The sequence below is a fragment of the Heterocephalus glaber genome, unplaced genomic scaffold (genome assembly GCF_053883595.1).
Source record: "Heterocephalus glaber isolate CG9 unplaced genomic scaffold, H.glaber_assembly_v1.0 deba00001429, whole genome shotgun sequence".
NCBI classification, from domain to species: Eukaryota; Metazoa; Chordata; class Mammalia; order Rodentia; family Bathyergidae; genus Heterocephalus; species Heterocephalus glaber.
In genome coordinates this window covers 31,495,782-31,522,998 of record NW_028258294.1, presented here as the reverse complement: position 1 = coordinate 31,522,998, position 27,217 = coordinate 31,495,782, and the positions used below count along the sequence as shown (strand labels likewise).

Below are 27,217 nucleotides of genomic sequence, written 5' to 3'. Positions count from 1 at the left end.
CACACCCAGCCCACAAATGCTCTTTATTCCTTCCTTTCCTACCACCCTTAATCTTGTCCAATTAATTATCCCCCCTTGTCTTTACCCCTTCAGTTTTATCTCCAATACCAGCTCCTTTAACTTACCTACAAACATGTTCAAGTCTCTTTCTATTAAAAACATCCCATTATTTAGCCCTGCTTCCCTTAGAAGCTACTGTCCTCTTCTTATCCACCAAGGTCCCTCAGGGAAGTTTCCACCTGCCATTTCTAACTTTTCCCTGGGCTTTACCCACTCAGCCCAGTGTCCTGTGGTTTCTTCATCCTGAACACCCCAAAACTCCACCCACTAAGGCCTCTCCCACCACTAATTTTTATGCCCAATGTCTGCTCTGCTGCCTTCAAAGTACCTGATCTGTTCATTGTTCCCAGTGCAGTTGGCCACTTCCTTTCTTAAGAAACCTTCTCTTCTCCTTTGATATTTGTCACAGGCTACTAATTGCTCTTGGTCTACCAACGTTTCTCACATTGTTCCTTCTCATGCCCTAGCTCTGATTCTCCTTCACTAACCTGACTAGATTTTTGCTATTTCTCCCGGCTCTCCCCGGTTGATTTTCATCTCCTCTCACCTCTAAGCCAGTGATTCCCAATTCACCTCCCAAGTTTCAGATCTTTTTGTTTTCTAAACGTAAATTTGATCACACAATACTTCAGATTTTTAAGTTATTTTTAAAAATTATACAAGTAATCCATGCCTTCTATTTTTAAAAAATGGAGATATAAAGATAGATTTAAAAATGCAAAATGGAAAAACTGAAATTCCAACTTCCAGAGAGATGACTGATCACTAGTAACAGGTTAATACATATCTAACTTTTTATAATTTTTCTGGGCAAAAATGTTGAATTTTTTATACAAAAATTTGGGGTTTTTCACTAAAATTTTAGTTATTCTTTACATACTCCTTGGCAATTCTTTTTTACTATAGTCTTTCCAAGTCACTAAATATAATTCTACAACATCATTTTAGTGACTACATAGCATCCCATGGTGATTGTATCAAAAATTTGGGGAGGAGGAAGGGTTAGAAATGATCAAATATGTTACATACATGCACTGACTATTCCATATATCTAGGCATTAATAAAAATACTTTTAAACTTTCTCTCTAATTTTTATACAGAAGCCTGTTTCAACATTTCTACTCTTATAAACAAAATGGCAGTGAACATCCATGGGTAAAGTGCTGGGTTCAAGCATAGGAGCATTTTTAAGGTTGCTCACAAATATTTCCAAATGACCTTCAAAAAAGATCATACCAATGTATAGTCCTATCAGCAGTAGATGAGTGTATCAGTGTTTCCAAATCCTTACAAGAATAAATAATAGTGTGTATTGCTTTTAACTCCATCTATTGATTTTTCTCATCATTTCAATAGCATTTCATGATTTTTTGCCTTGTTTATTGTTATTTGTTTATTGTTCCTTGTATTTCTTCCCTTAAAAATTGCATTTTTGCTTTCCTTGTCTATTTTATTCTATAAAGATTTTTTTGTTTATTGATTTGTAAGAAACATCTACAATTTCTTAGCACCTGTAACTAGATTTCCCCAGAGCCCTATAAGATCAAAATTTCCCAAACAAAACTGATTATGTCTCCAATAAAACTCATTACATCCATAGTTAATAGTATCACCAACTCCCAAGTTAGCCAAGGCAAAAAACTTGAGAAATAGCACATTTTCTCCCTCTCCTTCTCTTCTGATCCAGTCACAAAGTCTTGTAACTTTCAAACAGCCCTGAGTCTGTCTCATCTACTTATCCTCCCTGTCACTACCATAGCTTGGTGGCAATCACAACCTCACCTCTTGATCTCACTGTCTCTTGTTTGAACCATTGCAGAAGGCTCCTAATAGCATCCAGCTTTCTCCCCTCTGTGTCATCCTCCATAATGACACAAAAATAATTTTCCTAAGAAACAAAAACCTGGAAACGCCAATCCCTTCCTTAAAACCCTTTAGTGGATCCCAATTACTTTCAATGCAATGTGACCATTGCTTAGCATTGCACAAGAGGCCCTGACTGATCTGGCTCCAAGTTACTTTCTATATCCACCTATGTTATTTTAGCCTTTGCACCCACACCCAATTCTAGTGAATACTGCTTCCCCAAGATGTCATGCTCTTATATGACTTCATGCTTAATTTCTTTGAGGGTAGGGCAGGAGCTGCCTGGTCACCACTTACATGGCATATTTTGCCCCTGGAAATGCCCAAGAAGTAAGTCAAGCATGCACGCTTTGGATCTTTAGCTAGTAGGAAATAAGGATAAAAAGTTAACCTCTTATAGCTAGAAAATCTGAGTCAAAAAATACCTGAAGGATAACTGAGATTCATTCAGTGGTCGAGTGCTTACCTTGCATAACATGTGCAAAGCCCTGGGTACAAACCCAGTACTGAAAAAGAAATATAAGCAAGCAAACAAATAAACAGCTGAAGGAGCCCTCTTCAATAAAAAGTGATATCTAAGCAACAGAATGCCTGGATTCAAGCCTCAGCTTTGCATTTACTGGCATATGGTTCATGGCAAGTTACTTAACTCTTCCATATCTCAGTTTCCTTGTCTTTAACTGATCATAACTATGACTCCTGATAGGTGCTGAGGAATTACTATAGATAAATCACTTAGAAGAATTCCTGCCATGAATAAGAGTTATTTAAATAGATGATATATTTGGGATAACTAATGTGGGTGCCATCTTATTGTATATGTAAGTGGTTAAGTAGATGAAATGGTATAATGTGTGTGCAAGCTCTTTGGAAAATTTGAAGCACTATGGCATTACTATCTCTCTTTTAATTTTAAACAAGATAAGTCTCCAAGAAGTAACTCATGAGATTTCTATAAGGATTAAATGAGACTTTTAAAATAATTATGCATACCCCATCTCATTCCAAAGTGATTTTGAGTATATTCAACTCCAGAACTTATACAGAAGCAAGATGATGTAGCAGTAAGAGCATGTAAGATTAGACTTATGTGGGTGTGAATCCAGGTTCTCTTACTTATTAATACAATGATGTCTCCAAGTCCAAATCTATTTGTATTTATGAAATTCTTAGAAATATTAATTTAGAAATGATAATTATCATTTGGTTGAAAGAAGGCCATACCAAGGCTTTCTTGGCAGGAGGAATAAGGCAGATATTCTAAGTAAGTATTAAAGGTTGAGTTATATTGTGTTAATTCCAAAGAACTGGAGGGCAATAGACATCCTTCTCAGGTGCCCAGTGGCTCAGCTTAGACTCAGACAGCAACAGATTGAATTTCAACTCAGAAGCCATTTTAAATGTTGCTATTTAGCCCTTATTCTATTCAGCCTTCCATCATAGTTAATTATTTCTGTCTTCTGCATTAAATGTCTCTTCCTTGAAGTCATTGACCTCATCTTTGTAAACATAATGCCTACACATTCTTGGCATTCAGAATAAGTCATTTGTTCTTGTGAATGAATGCAAGAACAAATACCATCTTCCAAGTGAACTCTTAGACACACGTGAAGGCCTAGTTCAATTAACATCTTTCTGAAATGAGCTCAGTTGAGAAAAGAACACAGATTTCTTTAACACAGAAGTAATGAGGGACATAGGTGGGAAATTTCAATTCTAGAGTAACTTTTTTCTGTATGGAGATACAGAAAAAAATGTCAAAGTGGACTCTGCATCTATACCTAGATTATAGACCTCTGGCCATGCTAGTCACACAAATCTTCACATGGATTATGTAACAGTCTGGGTCTGTGATGGAGGCTGAGCCTCCAGAGGAAGATATTGAGAGACCTTCCTACAGGTTTACCATGGCTGTCACAGGCAAGTGATGGCCCAAAAGATCAGACAATGCCAGGAGGCTGCCTCTGCAGCCTGGGGGGCTCTGGCCTCTCTCTGAGACATGGGGGGTGCTGAAAAAGGACTTTGCTAATGTCCCCACTTCCACCACCACCCACCTGCACCCTTCATTGTTCTGCCATAAACTCTTCATGATAAGAAACACAAGCTCAAATACTCCAGATAAGTTTCTGGTTCTAAAATGGTCAAAGGATGTTAGATTCCATACCTGTATTCTTTCTTTAGTACCTTCCTTTCCTTTTTTTTCCCTACCAGCCCTGACCAGCCTAGCAGCTGACCTCCAAAGAACCAGTCAGTTTAAAAAAAAATATATATATATATATATATATTGGCTAAGGTTTTCAAAAGGTTTGGACATGGAGGACTGGTAAGGGGCTCCTTCTCATGCTGAACATGCTTCCCCCGCCTATGGGAATCCCGACCCAAGGCAGCCGGATGCAGCTCTGTCTGGATTTGGGTAGGAGTAACCCTAATCTCACAGATGGGGCCAGAACGTGAGGACTATCCTGAAGTTTCCCAGTGATTTCTAACAGCTGCATCTGCACAGAAGGCTGCACCTGCACAGCAGGCTGCACCTGCACAGCAGGCTGCACGGATGTAGTAAGAGCAGGTGTAGGTGTGGGTGTGTACAAAGCCATATACTCTCCTGATTGGCTTGATCTAGGCAGAATCTAGGGGTCTAAAATGCACACATCCAAGTATGAGTTTTTCCTTTCTCTTTCTTCTTTGTTCTTTTCTCCCTGTGAATATTTGCTTCCTGGACCCAAAGAGTTAGAAAAACCCAGCACACTGTTATGTCCCTTACTATTGTAGCAACTTATGCTCAGATTAGCCCTGCTGGCTTTAATCAGAGACACTGGCAATTCCTGAAGCAGTTGGGTCTTGGAATGCCAGTCCAGATCACATCTCTGTGGTCTGCGGGTTTCTGCCGTGAGTGTGTAGGGGTTGGATGGGAGCAGGGAGCGGCACCAAAGTGTGAGCGGGAGGAGGCAGTCGCACACAGTAGACTTTTGTCCTGGACTGTATGTTAAAACAGGTACAATGTGAAATCAAAGAGGAGATAGAGGGGGGAGGCTGTGCTGTGTCCCAGTGTGAAGAAAACAGCCTGCTCTGAAGTTATCACGCCTCTGAATACAATGTAATTTCTTCTAGGGCAGTGCTCTGATAGCTTGGCCAGCAGGAAAGGCTGAGAGCCATGTGTGAGGGCAGAAGGAGGAGGCACTATGAGCCAGCCTGTACCGTGGTTCCAGGGACCGCTCGGTTTCCGCGCCTTCATCTAGGACACGGACCGCTCTGGCCCCTTCCCACTGGGCTCAGCGCAGCCTCCAGCCAAACCTATTCCAACCAAGGTTAGACATTCCTTCCTTTCCCCTTGCTCTGGAGTACCGGCAACCTTTTGCTTCTTTTGTCGGAACTGTAAAGAATCCACAAGGCACCTAGGCAATCAGGGCATTCAAGGTTAAAAGAAAATTTCTGAAAAGAATTCCAAGATACCCTGGCTGCTGTAAGCACGGGGGTGGGGGGTGGAGGCTGGGAGAGGGGGGTCTTGAACTGTCCTGGGAAGGCCTCCTTTAGGTCCTCCCAGACATCCCACCCTCCTCAGTTAGGCAAGTCTTTAGAGAAAGACTCATCCACATCCCTCAGCACCCTATTCTGAGAGCCACCAATACCTCCTGCCTAACTTTTCCCATTTCATCCTGAGTCCTTTTTCTGCTGCTAAGAACACAGAGGCTAGGAACTGGTGGTGCTGAGGAAGATCTTATCTACCCAAATGCACAATCTTTCTGCCACCTTTCATGGGTGGGCAATCTGTGGAAATGGGTGGAGCCTGTGACACGTGTTGTTTTGAGACTCAGTGGGGCAGTCCAGGCACAACAGGGCCCATTTTGGTTATCTAGGTCATTGTGTCCAGGCAGCCCTGGCCAGCAAAGTGGCCCTTTTATCCCTGCCAAGGTATGAGGGAGAAACAGTCCACTGGCTATGTCTCTAGCTATCTAAGGTATCTTAGGGTGGACAAAAGGGAAGAATTTAATTATCCCTCCCTACACACATGCACACACACACACACACACACACACACACACACACGCCTAGAAACTTTGAAGAAGAGTCTCAGGGCTGGGGATGTAGCTCAGTGGCACAGCACCTGCCTGGCAAGCACGAGATCCTGAGTTCAATCCTTGGCACCCCCCCCAAAAAAAAAAAGAGAGAGAAAGAGTCTAGCTTAAACCCATGACTCTCCATGTACTTCAGCAGGAAGAGGAGTACAGAACTCTTTTTATAGATAAAAGAAAGGGGGGACACCAGTTGTGTCTTGGCTTCAGTGGTGTACGTGGCTGCATTGTGGGGTGAAGGATTGCAGGGCTGAGCTGACAAGGAAGTAAGGGTAAGGATTGGCTGTGGGCAGCTCACAATTTTTCTTAATTAGCCATGGCATCTTGCCCATCATCAAAATAGATAACAGGTGTCCCATAAGGACACCACATGAGAGTCACCATTTATCGCTGTTCTGAGAGGAAACTGACAACATGACGGGTGACACAGCAGAAATAATGAAGAAAAATGGTAGCAAGCAAGGAGAGGCCCCATCAAGGGAGCCTTGTAGTCAGTTCCCGAAGGGAAGCCTCCCACCAGCACCCCCTGGGGAGAACGGCACCTCCCAGGTGGCCTTTCCTCCAAGCAAAATTTCCATCTTCCATTACTACAAGGCAGGTAGCATGTGGTAGCATTTCAGGGTCATTGGCAATCCCTCTTGTCCCATCATGGGTCGCTGCGAATGTGTGTCAGAGCCCCCTGAAATGCCACTTTGAAAGTTTCATTATTTTAGGTATCTCAAGTGCAGGCAACCCTAATTTGCCTGTATGGATTATCTCTGGCAAATGTTACATTGTAGGCCACTGACCTGCCACCCAACATCCTTCTGGTCATTCTGCTCTAATAGTTGCTAGATTCAGATTAAAGGCAAAGAGCAATCCTTCTAGTGTCCCAGATTTATCTTCCAAACCACCTGTGCTCAAGCCTTTCCATTAGAAACAAAACAATCCAGTCTTCTCTAGTTAATTCTGAATCTTTTTTTACTCAATTAAGGATGCCTGAAGAACTGGAAAAACATGATTTCTGGAGATTAACACTGAGTAGATAGACTGAGTAAAGATGTGCCCTCAGCAATGTGGGTGGGCACTGTTCAACCCATTTTGAGTCCACATAGAACAAAACCCAGAGGATGAGATAATTCATTCTATTCTTGAGCTAGAACCCCCATCTTCTCTAGTACTTGGACATTAGAGCTCTTGGTTCCCTGGTGTTGGGACTCTAGGACTTATACCTACAGCTCCCCAGCTTCTTGGGCCTCCAGACTCAGACTGAAGTACGCCACTAGCTTTCCTGAGTCTCCAGTTTACAGAGGGCACATTGTGGGATTTTTCAGCCTCCATAATCCATTATATTATAATATTGGTTCTGCTTCTCTGGAGAAACCTATACTACATCAGCCCTCCCTATAGTGTACATTCCTTTTTAGCTACCACCGTTACACACCTTTTCTCTTCACAGATGGCTTTTCCAAAGTGTCTTCAACTGCTGACTTAGTCAGCTTTCCAACACTGTGACAAAATACCTGGAAAAAACAATTTAAAGAAGGAAATATTTATTTTGGCTCTGAATTTCAGAGATTTCAGCCAATTGTTGCTTGGTTTCAATGTTTCTGGGCCTGTGAATGGCAAAACATCATGGTGGAAGTGTGTGGTGAAACAAAGCTGCTCATTTCATAGCAGCAAAGAAGCAGAGAGGAGAAAGAGCCCAAGAGGAAGAGGCTGGGAACCAGATAGAGGTCCCAAGGTCACACCTACTCAAGTTCCACTCCCTTCAACTAGGCTCCACCTCTGTTTCTATTACCGCTTAATAATGCCATCAAATCATGATCTCATCGATGGATTAATCTTCTTGATGAAGTCACAGCTCTTACCATCCAGTCACTTCCCAAAAGCCCACCAGTTAGCAACCAAGACTTTTGCACATGAATTTTGGAGAACATTTCAAATCCAAACCATAACATCCTCACATCCCATTAACTTCATGGCCAGTACCAGTTTGATTTTTTCCCAACAACCACTGGAACAGCTCTTTCCAAAGCCAGTGGACACTTTCAGCTCTTAGATTACTGATCATTCCTTTTTCTTGCCATTCATTTCTCCCTTGGCTTTGGAGAAGCTACTCTTCTCAGGTTCTCTTTCTACTCCTCCAGCCATTTCTTCTCAGACTTCATAGCAGCTCCTTTTCCACTCCCCATGGCACAAATGTGTGTGTGGGGTCTTCCAGGCCCAAAACTCAGCTACTACTTCTCATTCTGCATGATGTTCCTAGGCAGATTCATGGATTCAATAATCTTGTGTATCTTTTTTTTTTTTTGTACTGGGGATCGAACTTGGGACCTTATGCTTGCACAGCAGGCGGTGGAATCACTGAGCTAAATCCCCAGCCTGATCTTGTATATCTTGATGACTCCCAAGTCTGTGTTTGTCACCCAGATACCTCCCTTGATTTTCACCATTGTATATCTAATCATCTTCCTTGAATTACACCACTGTGTATTTAATTTCTGACAGAAACTTCTCCGAGTATATTTTACAAGCATCTTATCCTGAACATATACAGAATTGATTCCTGTTGGTCTCTCTTTCACACTGAAATGCATGTACACATATGCACACTTGGCCAAATCTCCTGCTCAGAAATAGCACTATTACCCACCCTAATTTGAGTTTGTGAAGACAATCACACAGCTTTTATACTGCTTCATCTATTCTCTCATGCTTTGAGAGCAACTGGCCAGATCTTGCAGGCTGGGACCTTGAACTGGGCCCAAAATCTCTGGTACATGCATGCCCACCCACACAAAACTGAGCAAAGGCAAACAAGGGTCCAAGGAGTACTAAAGATCAGAGGTTAAATGAGGCCAAAAAGAAGAGATAGAGCAATGATGATCCATTCATATATGCCAAGAACCTTGCAATGGGAAAAGAGATACAGAGATGGGATCAAACATAGGAAAAAGACAAAAGAGAAGCAGACAGGCTCTTGGAGACCCCATCATGATGAGTTTTAGGACAGCCACCCCAGCTACAAGGGGGTTGGTCAAACCAAACAAGGGGCCCCCAAAATTATGCACTGGATAATACAAAATTATACAGTGGACACATCAGAGCAGAAGTCTTACCCAGTGGACTGATTGATTAACAGAAGCACAGAAAAATCTCTGAGTAGGAGGGCATCTTGGATTCCTAAGACTCATTCAAGATCATCTAATACTAGGATCCAGAGAATACAACTTGGTTCCAATCCTCACCAGATGCCTAGCCTAAAACCCCTAGCTCAATTCAGGCACCTGAGAAGCAAGAGTGTGCCTAAGCCTGCAGTTCATGCTCATCTGTAGATCTCCTTGGAAGAGGGTTGGAGAAAAGAAAACAAGAGCAGGAGAATGAGTTAGAGAGGCTGATGCCTGTGCTCTCTACTTGGTGGTTTGTGTGTATGTATCTTGTACTGTGTCATTGATGGTCATTTCTCTGTGGCCATCTAGCCTATTCTGTCCCTGGGCCCAGTTTAATTTGTTGTTGCATGATTGAAGAATGAGCAGACCAGGGTAGCTGGTGCACTTTTTATGGTGCAGCAACAGCAGGATGTTGTCCTACTAGAGGTGTTGGCCTTGGACTTATTGATGGGCCATAAAAGCCTTTCTAGTATTTCAACAGAGTTCATTGAAGACAACCACAGAAAAAAATAGCTTGGGTGATGTAATACATGTGAAATGAGTGCCTGCTAAGTACAGATAGAAGGTGGATCCTTATGTGTTGACAGAGGATGGTTTTTGTATAGGGATGAGGTTGCACTCTAGCCACCAAGCTTTTCTTTTGATGGAAACATGACAAAAAATTTGGAGAAGTTAAGATGAGATCACAAAGAAATAGGGAAGAAAAGAGAGAAGTAATACTTCATGTTTACTAAACTGCTACTGGATGTCAGGCCACTGACTAGATGGTAGAGGAAAAGTTACTGCAGGAAATTCACGAGTTGGGGGAAACAAATATAATGAACTACTCTAATATTATAATACTATGTAGAAGACACAATGATAGGCATGATGATGATACTTTACATGGCCTGAGCATTTACTATGTACCGGGTAGCCTGTGGCATGCTCCAGATATGTTATATTTTTAAACCTATAAACCCTATGAGCAAGACATTATAGATAAGGAAGTTGAGGCTTCTGAAAGTCAGGTAGCTTAGCTTGAAGTTAAAGAGCCAAGATTCAAACCCATTACCTGGAGAGCTTGCTGATTCTCTGGTTAAAGTGAAAGCAGAGGAAAACAGAAGAGAGAATGAGCAACTCTTCCCAAAGAGCTCAGGTATGACTTCAAAGAGATGACATGAGTTGAATATTGATGAACTGGCAGGGGTGTACAAGATAGCAAAGGAGAAGACAGTCCAGACAGAGAAGCATGAACAGAGGTGGAGTCTATATGGAGAACTAGTAAATACATATATTCCAATGTATGCACATACACACACACTTGTACATACACTCACTTGTGCATATACATACATACACAATTTTGATATACATTCTTACACATATATACACTCATTCACACACACACTTATACACAGCCAGACCCACACATACATAGGCATGCACACACTCACAACATAAGGACACACAGTTTACCTGGCCTGTGAGATGTCTGCCTGAGGGCCATGTTCACTGTCATTAATCTTCTTTCCTTCCTAGTCTTTGGTTTCAGTGGTTCAATGATAATAAGTGTCCCCTTCACCAAATGCCTCCAGGCTCCAGGAGCTGTACTAGATGCTCACTATACACTACCTCCAGTGCTTACGAGAAACCAATGAGGCAGGTATTGTGGGTCCATGGCACAGAAGAGATTACAGGGCCATGTAGTTCATCAGTGACTTTAAACCTATATCTCTCTGTTTGTTTCTACAGCCTGAATTATTGAAGCCATCAAGCTGCTTCTTAAATTATAAAAGCCCCCAGAGCAGCTTTTGGCCCAGAGAGGAGTGATCAAGCCCATGCAGCCTGAAAACCAGCAGGCTAGAGCAGAGACCCACTGTGATGACCCCACTGAGGCAGGCCCTTCTCCCTGCAGGACAAGGAGCCTGCAAAGGATTGTGGGGGTGTGGGGGAGTCACTGGGAAGAATGTAAGCACTTCACATTCCTGTGGTGGAAGCTACCATCATCACAGAAGATTGGAGTTCAAATTTATCTGAAAGGATGAGAAACTGAGGTGCAGGCCCAGGGTTAATGGGCTGGTGTGCAGAGACTCAGAGAAAATCAGTCCCCAGCCAAATTGTAGGCCAGTGTTCTTCCTACTGACCACACTGCCTCCCAACTCCAACCCTGATGCTCAGAAATCTTCACTATGCATTCTTTTCATTAATTAATTGGCATGGGCAGATACGTAGAGTTGGAATAGTTGGCATGTACGAATTTGTTTTGTTTCTCTGCACATGCTCCAGTTTCCAGGAAGGCACAATGCTGAGCAAGGGCATGGTGGGACCTTAACAGATGGCCTCGTTGTAGCCCAGAGAGATTAGCTGAAGCAAGAAGCTTAGAATAACATCTTGAAGACCAGATTCAAGATCTTTTTTGCCCCAGATCTAGCCCTGGCAGGTTGGTATAATTTTATCTTATATCCTGAGAAGATCACTCTTCCTTCTTCCTTCACTTTCTGGGTCTCAAACTCAGATCTGTATATCTGTATCTTCCCGGGTGGCTATTTTCCTCCTTACTGTATTCCTTTCTTCGTTTTCCCACTTCGTGCTGAGCTGATTTATAGGCCAGAGTCATCCCCTGGGCTGGGCGGAAAAATAGCAAGGAGACAGATTAATGATCCTCTCAGCATTGCTCAGGAAAGTGTCGGCACAGGAGCGAGACTGTGGTGCAGTAGAAGCTGGAAAGGCTTACATTCATCTCCTGTATGCCATGCCGAACAAGAGCAGACTCCCTTGTGCCAGCCTCTGTGTTTAGGCCAGGAAGGAAAGATTTGGGATGGCTCCAACCATCTATTCCAACTACTGCTTTCCTTTATGTAAGGTAACATGCAAGGCCTGAAGGAGCCACAAACTGAGGACAGAAAGAAAGATCAGTGCAGAGGGACTCCCTAGAAAATCTGTACCCCAAAGTTGACTTGAATTAAAGCTTCTAGATTTAAAAAAAAACTGGTCCCCATTGGAACCACAATACACTAAATCCACACCCACGATCTTACACATTTTTGCACACATACATGCACTCAGCTTCTGCTATACATATATATTTACACTCAAAGCCATAGGTTCCTGCCTTAGCCTCTCCTGACTTTAGCACAGGGCCCAGTGTGTTGCAAGGTACTGTAGTGGGAAAAGAAGACACACAGAAACTTTTGCAGCTCCGGGTCCCCAACACGCAGGCAGTCGTAGCTCCCTCTAAAGACCCAGTGGGCCAGGATGGCTCCCCTCCTTCCTCCTTTTCTAATTATGACGGGCCCCAGGGGGCTTGAGCAAGGAGAGGGGAGGACTGCAAGTGGGAAAGGAGGGCAGAGAAGGGAGGGAGGGAGAGAGGGAGGCAGCTGAAACAGACACTTTGTTCTGAGGAGAAACAAGTACGTGGCCAGACATGTGGCCAACCATCCAGAGTTTTCACACTTCCCTTCTTTGCTTCCTCAAAGGGGAGGAGGCACAGGGATCCCGTTACTGTTCACTGGAGGACTGTGCAATGGAAAAGGGAAAGACTTTTCAGGTCTGAGTGGCAATAGTAGCCTGATTTGTCTGTGTACTCTAATCAGGTTTAATGTCACTGATTGTCCTCTGTGAAGTGGGTTTTGTCATTGCTTCAGATAAAGGGGAGCCTGAGGTTTCAGAATCACTTGAGTCAAGCCACAGCCTTTATGTCTCTTTGCCCCTAGCCCAGAACACTTTATAGCTCTCCTGTCTTAGAAAAGGCCTGGCTTCCCCTTCTAGGGAAGGGGACATTAACAGTAACCTCTCACAAGTGAAAAAAAAAAAAACCAAAAACAGACGTACAAACCTAACTCACAGACATTTGATTTAATTCAACATTTTGTTTTTAATTGAAGGCCCCAGTGCATGCCAGGCACTATGCCAAGTGCTGGGAAGAAGGGATGGAACAAGCCCAGTCCTAGCCTCATGATCAAGTGGAGAAGGCTGAGCAGAGGGTGATAAGGCCTTGTTATTTCATGCGTGATTCTAAGAACCCTGTTAGGGAAAGGACCATGGGAAGGAGGAAACCCTCTGCTTACTTGTCAGCTAAAAAGAGAAGGATAATCCTAGTGGCAGGGAATTCTCCATGACATCTACTTCGGTCTTCCTCAGCAGCTCCTGGCTAATCCAGTTCCCCAAGCCTCTTCTCCTCCCCAAGACTTAGAATGAAGTTAAAATGTCAGATCCTCTCTGGACAATAGGATTTCTTCTCTTCCCGGATCTGTTTTGTTGTGGCCATGAAGATTGCCTGGCTGAAGATTTGGAAATAGCAACTATGGGCCGGGGATTTAGCTCAGTGGTTCTGGCGCCTGCCTTGCAAGCTGAGGACCCAAGTTCAATCCCCGGTACCAAAAAAAAAAAAAACAAAAAAACCCAGAGTGCATGGAAATAGCAACTATTCCAATTATGTAAAGTGTGGTTAAAGAAAGTGTCATGGCCCTTCACATGCCCCTTTCACTTAATTCTTGCCTTGCAACCCTTGCTTGGGCTGACAAGCATAATAGATCTACTTGATGCATCTTGAGCTAAAATAAAATGTCTAGTCAAAAGTGCTTAGAATCCCTCTAGGCTGGAGTTGGCTAATGATGTCATTACTCCAAAGGGTTGGGTGTTATTTTTAGGATGGCCATTTCCTCCCACATTAAGGCTCATTTGGATTTTGTTCCTGTGTAATACTCTACCCACACAATAGAGGTCACACAGAGAAAGGAGGCCTGGCTTGGGCTTGGGCAGCCCACACACCCTTTCTGGACAGCTGAGGTCTAAGGCCATTCGAACATGAAGAAAGCTTGTCTTGAATGGTGGGAGATCAGACCAAGGTCAAAGGCTGCCTAGGCTGGGCTTGTGTCAGTATAGCTGGCTTGTTGATATGACAATGACCAATTTTATGTCATCCACACCCCATTTACTTCTCAGCCCTTCATACTTCTCAACTATGAGCCAGCTTAAGACACCTCCAGCTTGACTCAAATCACAGGGCTAAAATGGCCTTGCAAATATTCTATCACTCATAAGACAAATTCTCTGGACTCTCAGGTGAGGTAACCTTTACTATACTGGGAAGAGCATGAATCAATTTTTTTTTTTTTATCAGCATAGGCTTTGCAATCAGATGGATCTAAGATCAAATCCTAGAGCTGATGTTTACTGGCTTTGTGACCTCAGCTAAGTTGCTTAATATCTCTCAGCTTAATTTTCCTCATCACTAAAAGAAAAATAATAGTATCAACTATATAAGTTTATTAGAGAATAAATATGAAAAGATATATAAAACACTTAGTGACCCTGGAACAAAGAAAACAATTAATAAATGCAACTGTTATTATTTATTATCATCTCTATTATTAGTATAAATCAAAGAGGTACAATTTTGAAATCCAAAAAGCCCTGAATTACTAAGATTTTTCATAACTCATTTGGCAGTAAAATCTGACCTGACCTGAAGTTCTTTGTAGACATCATTTATCCCACTTAAGATGAACATTTACTGGAGAAATCTGAATGCTTTTGCCTATAATGTGAAGCCTTATACTCTGCTGGGGTTGTTACATAATATACAGTAACTATATCTTATTACTCTTCTAAAATATGAAGAATTCTGAGTCCTGATACTCATCTGGCATCTAGGGGGTTTGATTAGCAATTGTGTTTAGCATTTCTCTTCTGGCCAGACCTCTGGCTTTGCAGCACCTAGCCCACCTTTCCCCCTTCCCACCTAGGCAAATAAAAATGTGTTCATCTCCTATCGGTTATGAAGCAGTAGCCATCTCCTGACAAATCCCGTTTACCTTCCAGGTAGGAAAATCATCCCATTTTGCTATACAGAGGCTTCATCTGTTACTGAACCTAGATCATTGATTATGGCAGATGAGGGCAGAAAGGTCAATAAAGGAGCCTAAGGTCATATTCTTTCTGAGAACATTACTCTTCCATATAAGTAACATTTTGCTTTACTGAGCACCTACTGTGTGTGCTATGTTCCTTACACACATCCTAAAAGTCACAGCAATCATGAAGTAGGCATTATTACCCCACTTGGCAGATTTGTAAATGCCGAGAAACTCAGATAAATTCCAACCTGATCTCAAAACAACTGCTTCTCCTTCTACAGCATTGCTTGCTCTCATAAAATCATAGAAGAACAAAAATAGTAAATTTGAAATTCATTTCAGTCCCATGGATTGTATGATATTATTTCTTTTAAGACCCAAGCCCTACCTAGGGATCAGTTTGCAAATCTGGGAAATGGCAACGTTGTTGGATGCCAGATATTTTCCAATTGCTCCTGTTCTCAGAAATTGACATTTATTTGTATTACATGGCACCCTCTTCCTTTAATTTTTCCTCAATTTCTTGCAATAGTACTTGTGAGAGGAGTTTTAGGACCATGGGATTTAGTGGGGTGAGGAGGTAGTAGTGTGTTGGGAGGTATGTTTTGTGCTTGTGTGTCTGGCTTGATCTGATAAGATCATCTAAGTATGAAAGTCAAGAAAAGAGACCTGATCACCTTGGCTTTGAACCCACAGGTGAATGTTCAGGGTTATGCTCCTCCAGCACACAGTGTGCTAAGCCAGGCATGAGACTCTATCCATGACAACCTGCCTTCCCTGAAGCCAAAAGTAAAAATCAAAGGCAGCTAAAAGATTAAAAAGCAAGTGTCCAGAACCAGAGAGAGCAACTCACCCTCCCTCGAGACACCCAATGAGACAAAGACTGTGAAGTAAAAGTGTCATGCAGCCCACAAATTAATCGACACTATGCAGAAGTGGTCAGAGTCCTCCTTTCCCCCATAATAGGATGCCCAGGAAGCCTCACAATGAATGCTTCAGTCAACAAGATAGCAAGAACTCGGCCTGGCTGGCAAGGCATTGTTTATTGGCTACCTAGGGTTTTGGATTATGAAAAGATGTCTGAAAGGGACTTTGTTATCTCATTGTACTTCTGCAAGTCGTCACTCCATTCTGTCAGCAGTACTGCTCCTCTTAGAATTCATGACTTTTGATTTGAGGATGTGATTGTTCCTTAGACTGACAATAGTAGGCCTAAAACCAAAGGGTACCCGCTGGATCTGTGGTAGTCTGCAAAATGGAGGTGCAGCTGCTGCTTCTGACAGGCCCTGGTGAATTCCAGGCAGCCTGCCAGGTAACATGGCTGTCAGTGATCCATGAGGTCACCAAGGTATGAATCAACATTGGTGGCATCCATGGTTGCATCCATAATATAGATGGTTCAGGTAGCCTGTCACAGGCCAATGAGAAAGTGACTTGTCTTGGAGGTTTTTCCTTTTTCTTTTAAATACCAGTAGCAGAGAAAGCAATCAGTCAAGAAATGGAGATTGTAGAACAGAGAACCCTATTCAGGTGAGACACTCCTGCAGCTCTGAAATGTGACAGAGAAGTGGCTTAAATTCTGACCACTGTGACCCAAATTATAAAGAAATTCTCATCTCTTTCTTGACCATATATATTGAAGGGCATTTCTCTGTTTTACTTTCTCAGTAGCTCTTTACATGCAAGCTAAAGATTAGAGCTGGAAGAGACTTTAGAGATTACCCTGTCTAATAGCTACATTTTACAGATAGGGAAACTGAGGACCAGAGAAAGGAACTGAATTCTCAAGATCACAGAGCACACCGTGAGAAAACAGAATGGAAGTCATCTCTCTTGATTTCTGGTTTGGTGATTTCCTTACCACCCTTCACTCAGAAGCAAAGATTTTCTAATCCTGCAAAAGAAACTTGTACTTAAGAGGATGTTGTAACTTCAAGTGAAAGCCGTTCTAGAGTACTATAGACAACAGCTGATGGCTGCTGACTTGAGTATACAGATAGCTCAATGCTACAAAATCAAGTGCTGTAGAGTAAATGAATGTGATGATAACAGACACATCTACATAATATATTTTTCACGAGGAAATGAGAGTATATGAAATATATATTATGGAAGATGGTGTTAATGTCACATTTATTTATTCTGCAGCAATCTGATTCTCTTAGCATTTTGGTTTCTCTGTGGGTGCAGTTGTGATTCTTTGAAGCTTGAAGTTTCTCCACTTCATAAATGCTGTTGAGGGTTTCTCACCACCCTTGTCCCTCTAAAGCATGCACACACACACACACACACATTGAAGGATGAATTTAAAAGACAAGCCTGTAGGGCCAGGGATTTAGCTCAGTGGTTCTGCCACTTGCCTTGCAAGCACAAGGACCCATGTTCAATCCCCAGTACCAAAAAAAAAAAGACAAGTCTGTATATTTAACACATTTAACACACTGGTGAGTCAGTAAATAATTCACCCACTGTGTACTGTCATTTAATTCCTACCTGGGTGCCATTTTGCTTTGGGATCTTTCCCAAAGGACATCCTCTTCTTCCCTGCCATGACTAGTCATAACTTCAAGTCACTTAATATCAAAGTCCTGTGGACAGCACAGCTCACTGCTGAGGACCAGAGAAGAATTCCTGAGGGGTTCCACATATGCCTCAACATGTTAGGAGGAGGGACCATCCTCCATTCTTCCACTGAGGTCTTTGACAGTGGTAGAGCCTCCTCCTTCCTAGGATGTCCCTTTCTATGTCCGGCACTGAGAAAAACAAAGTTAGACTGACAACAGTGCTAACAAAGATTAATTCCTATGTCTGATGAGAGTTAATTTTTCTGATTAGAGAACTCTAAGAGATGTGCAGTGACTAAATCTTGACTGAAAATATTCAAATGGTGTAACGGCCAGGCAAGCCCCAGTCACACACCAGTGGCTTAGAGGATTTCTGTGAAACCGGGTAAAGTACAAATCAAATAGATGCACATAGTGAGTACACGAGGGCAGGCAACTCTGGCTGCTAGGTATATGCATATCTAGCTGTATCTGTTTTGTTCCATGTATTTATTTAGTCCCCTTTACAGAACTTCCCAGAAGGTCTGTCTGAAAGCACATGCATTCAGGAAGAAGCAACAAGGGGTTGACGGAGGGGCACCACCTAGAGAAATGTTAACTGATCTGATGGAAACTGCTAGATAAGAGGGCTGCTATCCTAGTCCATCCACCAATTCCCTGGAAAGTTGTTTTAGATCATAGGAGAGGAAGAAGTGGATGGAAAATTGGGACACTCTACCTTGAGACTACTACCTGCACACTGGTAGGGCAAGTGAAAAAGAAACCATTGACATCCAGAACGACATCCCCCGGAGCCCTGTAATCAGAGGGAAGACAGGTGGTAGTTGGGAGAAAGTGTAAGCTTAGAGGGCCAACTGGCTTGGATCTGCATTCTAGTTTCATCTGTGTGAATCTGGACAAGGCACATCCCTTCCGAGAGGCTCAATTGCCTCTTCCAAAAAGCGATGCTCACTCCTATCTATACTGACTTTCAGCATATACAACTTAAAAAATAGCCTGGCAATAAGGGGTCCTCCCACCCCATGCCACTCCCCATCTTCAAGGCCTAACAAGGGAAAGGCCCTCAAGTTTATTTCTGGGGAGACATGGGAGGCTGTGGAGGCTCCTACTTGTAGAACAGTTTAGCAAGTCTGGGGCGGAGGGAGGAACTACATTTTCTTTTCTTTTACATCATCTCTTCCTTTCCTTTCCCAACTCCATCTTTACCTTACCTATCATTCATCCATCTCATAAACATAGATTACATGCTCACCAAGGGCTGGATACCCCCTTCATTCATCTATCAATTCCATAAACATTTGTTGGCAGTCTGTTTTGTGCCAGGCTCTACACTAGTCCCTGAAGATAGGGAGACAGGTCCTTTTCCTAAGCCACTCACATCCATCATTGGAAATGCAGCCACCTTGGTCAAAGGCAGTCTGCTTCTTGGGGCTGGGCATGAGTGTCCAGTGTTCCCTGCTCCGGAGGAACTGGGCTAGTACAGATGTAAATCTTCAGTCAGCACACTGCTAATGGGGCTTTGAAAGTCTCTGCTTTATTAGGGCAGCCAGGAAAGCCGATTTCAGCTGCAAATGCCTTCATTGCCTCCCCAGCAGAAATGGCTAATACCTGCTTTCTGGGACGTGCTCATCAAAAGGAGACTCTCAAAGCCCCATTAGCAGTGTGCTGACACTGGCTGTGCATCCTGGAAGGGCAGAGTCCAGCCTAGTAAAAGGAATCTAGTCTATTTGTCAACAAGAGAATGAATCAGAGCTCCCCTTCCTCCCAGTCCACTGCCCCCTCTGCCCTCCTCCCTCTTACCTGGCCCACTGGGGCCTGAGAAATTACAATTTCTCAGCAGGGGGTTTGTCATCCTACAATGCACAAGCTCCCCCATCCTCCTGGGCTCTCCCTCCCTTTTTCACTCCATTTCCAATTCTGCAAAGCCTGAACACCCTGCACAGAGACATATGCCAAGGATTTCCCTTCTCTGCCACCACTTGGACCCTACCTAGGAAGGCTGGGCTCTGTGTCACAGTCTCCTTCAGTGGTCACCTAGGCTCCTACAGTCTTGAAGTTGGAAGTGACCTTGAAAGCCACCTGCACCAAACTACTATGCAATAGAAGGACTGCTCCTACAGCACCATCAGCATGGAATCTAGAGGTTTCCAGGAAGTGAAGATGAGCCAGAGAGCCATTATTGGCAGACAGCCCTGAGGGTCCAACCCAGCACACAACTACAGTACTCTGCTACTTACTGGAAATCAGCCTAAATGGAAGATCTGCCATCTCTGGGTGGTAATACAATGAACATCAAAAGAGTTTTACCAGCCAGCTACCCCACCCCAAGCTTTGTACATCCTCATCTCGATGTCTACAATGACTTAGTCTCACCATAAAAGGATGCTCTGTATCAAGAAATACTGACCTCACCTCTCCTTGAGTTTCCGCAAGAAGAAAGGACAGGACAGGAAATGAGATTCTCCAACTTTGTTTACTGTCTCATTATTCAATACACAACCAGGGTGAAGTGGACCACTAAGGAACAGGAGTCATTAGAGAATCTGGCAACAAAAATAATATTTCAGCAATACTGAAAAAGTCCTGCTATGCTGCAAGCATGTGTTAGCCCCTGGGTATACAAGGCTGCATAATAAACTTAGTCTTTACATTGAAGGCTTATAGCTTAGTGGATGAAAGCAGGCTAAATAGGAATTGTATGTAGCCTAAAACATGCTTTCTTAGCCAGCCAACTGAATGGCTTTGATTTATTCCTGTTCTTATTTGATGTTGCTATGGCATTTGCCACTGTTGATCACTATCCCTTTCTCAAGATTCTCTACTTATTTAGCTTTTGATTTCATTTCTTCTGGGTCATCATTCTCAACCTCCTTCACTGAATCCTCTTCCTCTGCTTATTACTGAAATATTGGTATGCCCTAAAGCATCATTTCTTTCCTCTTTACCACTCAATCTATAGCCTACATTCTCCCTGGAAAATATCTTTTGTGCCTAAGGCTGAACTTCACCTAAATACTGATGGCTCCCAAATCCATATCTCCAACCTAGACTTTTCTTGAGTGATACCTCCTGAACATATATTTGTTGAACAATCATTTCTTTAAAATATTATATACCAAAAGTGGTGTAAGTGCTTTACAAATCTTGATTCATTTACTCCACCTAATAACGTAACAGTCTTATGAGGTGGCTATTATTATTCCTTTTCTTAAAAATAAGGAAATTCCTTTACCACAACTGGGAAAGACATTCACAGACATTTTGTGGAGGAATTTTATTGCAGAAGGCATTCATAGGAGAGTTAGAGAAGTTATGTAACTTGCCTGAGACCACACAGGTGGTCAGCACTGGGGCTGAATCCAAACACATGTAGCCCAGTTCTAGGAGGTACCATACCATGCAATCTCTCCATCTCTACATATTACAGACACATCACACATATTGTGGCAAGCATGAACGCACTTACCTTCTCTCTGGGTCTAACCTTCCATTTGTATAACTCAGCATTCCACTTTCGTTGGCAGCATCATTGTCTACTCAGTCCCAAAGAAACAAACTTGCTGCCTGATAGATCAAAAATAGTCAGTGAACTCTTCTGAATTTGAATTGGTTTTGTATTTGTTTGGGTCTTTCATTTGGTTGGTTGGTTTTGGTTTTTTGACAGTAGTAGAGATTGAACCAAAGGCCTTCATTCTGGGGTATGTCCCCAGCCTTTTCTTCATTTTTAAAATTTTGAGATAAGGTCTTGCTAAGTCACTAAGTTGTCCAGGCTAGGCTCAAACTTGCCATCCTCCTGTCTCAGTCTCCCTGAGTACTGGAATTACAGGCATCTGCCACCATGCCCAGCCTTCTGAACTGAATTGAATTAAACTATTCTAAACTGAATTGAATTGAAGTGTGAAAGCACCCAAGATGAAATCTTCCCCTGGAACTGGGAAAGATTTTCAAGAAGAGGTGACATTGAAATTGATAATAAAGGGGGTAGGGCTATAGCTCAGTGGTAAAGTGCAAGCTTAGCATGCACTAGGTCCTGAGTTCAATCTCCAGCACCATTAAATAAACAAATGAAAATAAGAATGAAGGAAAAGAAATACAAAAGAGCAATGGATGCTTTTTTAAAAATTGATAATAAAATTGATTACAATTGATAATAAAATTGATAGTAAAACTGATTAATTTATAGCACATCACATCCTAGCACTGTAAGGACAAGTATTAGTGGTTCCATACTCTTGTTTTATAAATGGCAAATCTCAGGTATAAAAGAAGAATCTTCTATGAATAAGTCTAGAGCCTAATGGAAGAGGAGCTCTATAGCCTTACTACTCAAAGCATGGTTCACAGATAGGTGGAACTAGTGGTATTGGCTTCACTTGGAGACTTTTCTCCCGCCCTCCCACAGACCTGAATCAAATTCTGCCTGTTAAGACTGTCAGATGGTATTTTCGCACATTAAAGTCTCAGAAGTATTGGTGTAGGATTGTTTCTACACTGGCCAAGGGGACTGTTATTTAGCTAGACCTCAGAATTCCCTCTGGCATTCCTCTGATCTCTTTTCTGGTCTGCAATCTCCCCTGACAACTGCATGGATATTAAGAGCAATAAATATGTTTGTGTACACACCTATATGTATGTACAGAGAAGGCCTCATCCTCAGAAGTTCAGAGGAGACACAACTAGGTAAATATTTGGCAGCTGATTTTGATGGACAAGAGGGCAGAATGAGAATGATTCTGCCCAGGGTGTTAATCTAACCCAAAGATTTATGTTAATGGGACACTGGGACTGATACATGTTGGTCATAGGTACCAGAAGGTAGTGGAAAAAACAGTGTGCAAACAAACTTGTTTGATTAACATGGTCCAGGTAGGTCCTGGTTAAAGTCCTGGAATCTGAATTATTAAAATGATCTAGACCTCAAAGTGTTAATGGAACATGGATGGAGATTTGAGGCTGTAGCACTTTTGATGGAGGTCAAGTTCAAACTTAAGCTGAGATTTTTGAGGCCAGAGTTAGGAATGAAGGTGGTTGCTCTTGGGGTCAGAAAGTGATAGGCTTGGTAGAACCAACAATAGAGGGGGGAAAACAAGATCAGCAACCAAGAGAAAGTATAATAGCACAGACTACATGTAAGTAGGAAGAAATAGTCAATTAAAATAAAACAAACTTTAGCCTTGACTGCTGTTTTTGAGGGCCATTGCATGGCTGGACATAGGATGTGACCCTAGAGGAAAGATTCACTGAGGGAAGGGGGATGTCTTCCAGGCAGTTTTTCACCCCAAAGTTACTCTTCTCCTGTATAAACCCATGGAAGATGATAAAACCCCTTCCATAACAGCTGGGAAAGACATTCACAGACATTTTGTAGAGGAATTTTATTGCAGAAGGCATTCATAGAACAGGTTTACATTGGAAGAGAATTGTACCTCCTGAAATTCCTGCATTTGCATGAATATGTGTGGTAGCAATAAGAACAGAAATAGCTTAAGTAGAAGAAACACAGGGAGACATCTGTATACTGTATAGTGAGTAGTTACAGGCAGACTACAGTTCTGCAGTTAGCCTACCGGCTCTGCTGTGGGAAATGATGGGTCCTAATCACACACCAGGATATTTGTGAACAGCGCTGATTCAGCAGAATGAGAGAAGAGGGTTCAGACAACACCAGGACCAACTGTCCAGGCGTATCTTGCACAGGACCCAACCAGAGTTCTACTGATATAGTGGGTTAATTCTAAATTAATGATGTCACTGTACAGTCACAAAACTAGGTAACTCTTGAGCTGATGCTCCTTGTAGTCCTTGTGGTCCCTGTAGACTTGTAGTCAAGAACCCCTTCAAGTATTAACTGGCAGGTGTCACTGATCTCACCAAGAGAAGAACAAGGAGGCACCATCCTGGAGAAGATGACTGTGTGGCTTGTCCCTTTTCTTCTCTCCTGCACACAAGTTCAACCTCCTTGCTTTTCCTCCTCCCCTTCTTTTCTTCTTTTCTTAGCTTTCTTCTGACTCTCCTAGTTATACAATGAAACTAAAGTTTATATTTTATTATTTATTACAGAGAATTTTATGTTTCCTGGTCTTTGGTTTAGAAATTGCACATGTGAAATAGCTTTGTTTGTTTATGCATTTAAATAGACAAAATTAACTTGATTTTTGTGTTTTATGTGTTACCCACACAGCCTTTGCCCTAAAAGATGGCACTTTCAGTGCCAAAATGGCATATACCCAGGTCTGTTACTAGCATAGCATTTGTAAAGGCTGTTTACAGAGAAACAGTATTGTAGATGCCTTCTGAGCTTGCCTGGTAATCCCAGCCCTTCAGAGGGTAACGTGAAACCTCTTATCTGACACAATAGGCTGGGGATAGAGCCAGGACACAAAAACAGACAAGCCATGTAGCCATTTGTCTCTGTCCACCGATTCTGGGGATATCTCTGTTTGAAGGTCACAGAATTCCTACCTGCTCACCTCTTAAATCATCTCCTTCTGTCTGCAGGTGGTGACAGAGACTCCAAAAAAACTAAAATAGTCATCTTTCAAGGTTAACAAGGAGCTACTCAGAAGCCTCAGCATGACTGTCAATAGCCAATCAAAGGGAGCTGTCAGCTGCTCCCCTGAGGAAGGGTTTCAGTTAATGAAGAGAGCAGGGCTGGGGTGGCTGCATATGGAGAAGAACCAGCTGTTTGATATCCTGCTTTGGAGCCCAAAGCTGAAGGTGAAGGATGTGGGGTGCTGCAATTCCCCCAAGCAGAACAGACCAGAAAGGGCCCAGTGGGATGTCTGCAACCAGGGAAAACTTGCTACAATCTGGGGCTCATTCAGTGAAATCCATTGTCCTCTCCCCAAGAGAGGGGTACTCAATTAAATTTCTCCTGAGGTCTTTTTTCTCCCCCAGTGACCTTTTTCTTGAAAGATTTTTCTTTTCTCAGATACTGCAAGGTTAACTCAGATGAATATTATGGGATCACATTTATGCAATGTCCTTTACTGAACATGCGCCTCAGTTTCCTTGTTTATAAAATGAAGGAGTGGGCAAATACAAAAGGGTTGCATAACACTCTGCCCCAAAAGAATATCATGAGGGTTTTTTTTTTAAGAGCTATGGAAACTAATTAAAATTAAAAGAGTTTTCCTTCAGATTCCCAAATAAACTTCCTTCCTCAAGTGCAGTGTCAGAAGGGAAGAGGCTACTATTTGGCTACGATTGCTAACAGACAATCTGCAGAGAAAGCAGAACCTCACAACTCCTTTTACTTTCATCTTGTCAGCCAAGAAGACTGATGTGTCTGGGAAGGTGGGGTAAACACAGGTAGGAATGCACGGAAGCCCATGATGGGTGCAGAGATAGTGAGAATACCCCCAAACAAGCTCAAGTCTTCAGTCCTCAACAAATTACTTCAAGACAGGTGGGACTGGGAACCACAATCTCTAATCTTGCAGAAATAGTGTAAAAAAGAGGTGCCAAGTGCCTGGAGATAACCACTTTTGTCCCAATTTTCAAAGAGAGGTAAAAACTACGTTCTGGAAACTGGAGGCTGGTGAGCTTCATATTAACTCCCACAAAATTCTCAACTGTTCTGTTAAAGAGACAACTGGAAGGAAAATATTTAGTAAGGAAAATAAGAATCATCAGAAGCTGGCCTGAATTCATTAATATAAGTTTATTTCAGGGATAGTTCTGATATCACATCAAGTTGGAAGAGAAAAGCAGGATAATTTGTAAAGTATTTTTTAATAAAGATTTTGTTTGTTTACCTCTACCAGAATATAAGCTTCCTGAGGGCAGAATTTTGGGGGAGGGAAGGAGTCTTTTGTTTACTGTTGCACCTACAATAATGTCCAACACAAAGAAGACATCCAATATGCTTCTTTACAGGAATCAATACACGTGTATAATAAAAAGTTGGCAGGAGATAGTAAAATTTAAGTGAGCTCTCTGGTTGATGTTGGGTTGCTTTCACTTTCTTCTTAATTTAGGGATTCTTTTCCTATATTTCTCATTTTCTATAATTAGCATAGGTTACTTTTATAATCACAAAAATAAAATAATCTCTTCTTTGAAGGCTTACTCCTGACAAACTAGGTTTATTTTCTTTTCTTTGGAACTATTACCAGACTGGTAGGCTTAGAGAATGTGGATTTCCATGAAGAGCTTCCCCAAACCTCTCATGTTATCTTCTGACTCAGATGAAGGGTTGTAGACCCAACAACAGCTCAGCTCTGGGGATTTGTTAAAGGAGTAAACTCAAATAATACTGATTAAAAGATCCATGCCAATTCCAAAAGAAGTCTCTAGGAATCTGTCTTATTTGGCATGTTCTTCAGAGTCGTGGATGAAGACAAAGGAGGCCTATTCACTTAAGGTGTAGTTTGAGTAAGTAAAACACATAGCTGGGAAACCTGGCTAAAATGCTGGCAAATGGATTCAGATAAAAAAGATTGCAACAGTCTTTAACTGTGGTCCAAAATCAGTAAAGTTGAACTTGATAGGTCCTATATTCAGGATCCAAAAATGTCAACAGTCCAAGTTCCAAAAGGGAAAGACCTGCTTATGGATGGTTGAATGAAAAAAGATCCAAGCAATATAGCTGGCCTGAAACTCCCAAGGTAGCAGCAGAGGAACGTGGCTGGTCAGATAGCTAATGCAACTACAGGTCACATTAATAGAGTCTCCATAGCTAGAATTAAGGTTGATTCCAGATTCAGCATCCTATAACCCATAACAGCATTTCCAAAAGCATCTTCTGGAATATGTCACATCAAACAGGAGTTTGGTGACCCAATATATCTGGATGTTGCATTATACTGTGTAGTACATATTAGCATACTAAAGATTCTGAGAAGTCTTTAGATACAGAAACCTGTTTCTTTTAACTTAGGTCTTCCTAGATTATTTGACCAAGAAATGTTTTTGTGTGTGTGTGTTGTTTTGCTTTTGTGTAACGTCTTGTTAACAAAGTACACCTGAGGAAAGCTGACCAACCATAAGCTACTCTAAGTGTGAAGAATATCACACATGTTATATCTTTGTACTCCTCAGCAAGTAGTACAGGGCAGGGTGCGAAAAAGGTACTTGGTACATGTTTGTTGAATGAATGAGCAGAAAACTACAATGTTATATATAAACTCTTCAAATCACATCATGTAAAATGTTCATAAGCAACTGGCACATGTCCTGAAAAGCGCTAACAGAGAAATGAATTTTGAGCCTTGGTTATCTAAGGGAAGCTTCACCTAGAAAAAGAATCATTGGTCAAAACAAAGGTCTAGCCAGGAGATGGATGGGTTAGACTGTGCCTGGCTGGAATCTGGAAATGAGACAAAACCACCAGAAAAGAGTAAGGCATCATAAGTGATTAACAAAGTTCCAAGGCTAAGCATAGACTCTCAGGGTCCTGGAGCACCCACTTTGGTAACAGACCCCGAGGTCATCTGTCTAGTGATTACTTGCACATATTAACCCATTTAAAAAGTTTCAATATCTGGGCTTCTTTCTGGATGAAATAGATCAGAATCTCCGGTGGTGCCCTTGTTCTGCCAGGTGTGGCACTAGAGTGAAGCTCGCCAGGCTCCTAGGGCAGAAAATGTCACGAGATAGTCATTGTCAGTGTTCTACAAGTGCCACATTGGCACCTGTCACAGTCTAAGTCTAAAATGGTTCC

The 27,217-nt window shown here is 42.2% G+C and overlaps 1 long non-coding RNA gene across 2 annotated transcripts in view; it reads left to right on the top strand.

The window, feature by feature from the left end:
* LOC147827929 (uncharacterized) overlaps positions 1-26,591 on the top strand; it is a 36,210-nt gene extending 9,619 nt beyond the window's left edge. Inside the window, exons 2-4 of one of the 2 annotated variants that reach the window (XR_015451668.1) lie at positions 5,036-5,232; positions 11,418-11,571; positions 24,052-26,591. This is a non-coding gene — a long non-coding RNA (uncharacterized LOC147827929). The remainder of the gene's footprint in view (positions 1-5,035; positions 5,233-11,417; positions 11,572-24,051) is intronic. The other variant, XR_015451667.1, reaches the window with a different exon arrangement.
* The last annotated feature ends 626 nt before the right edge of the window (positions 26,592-27,217 follow it).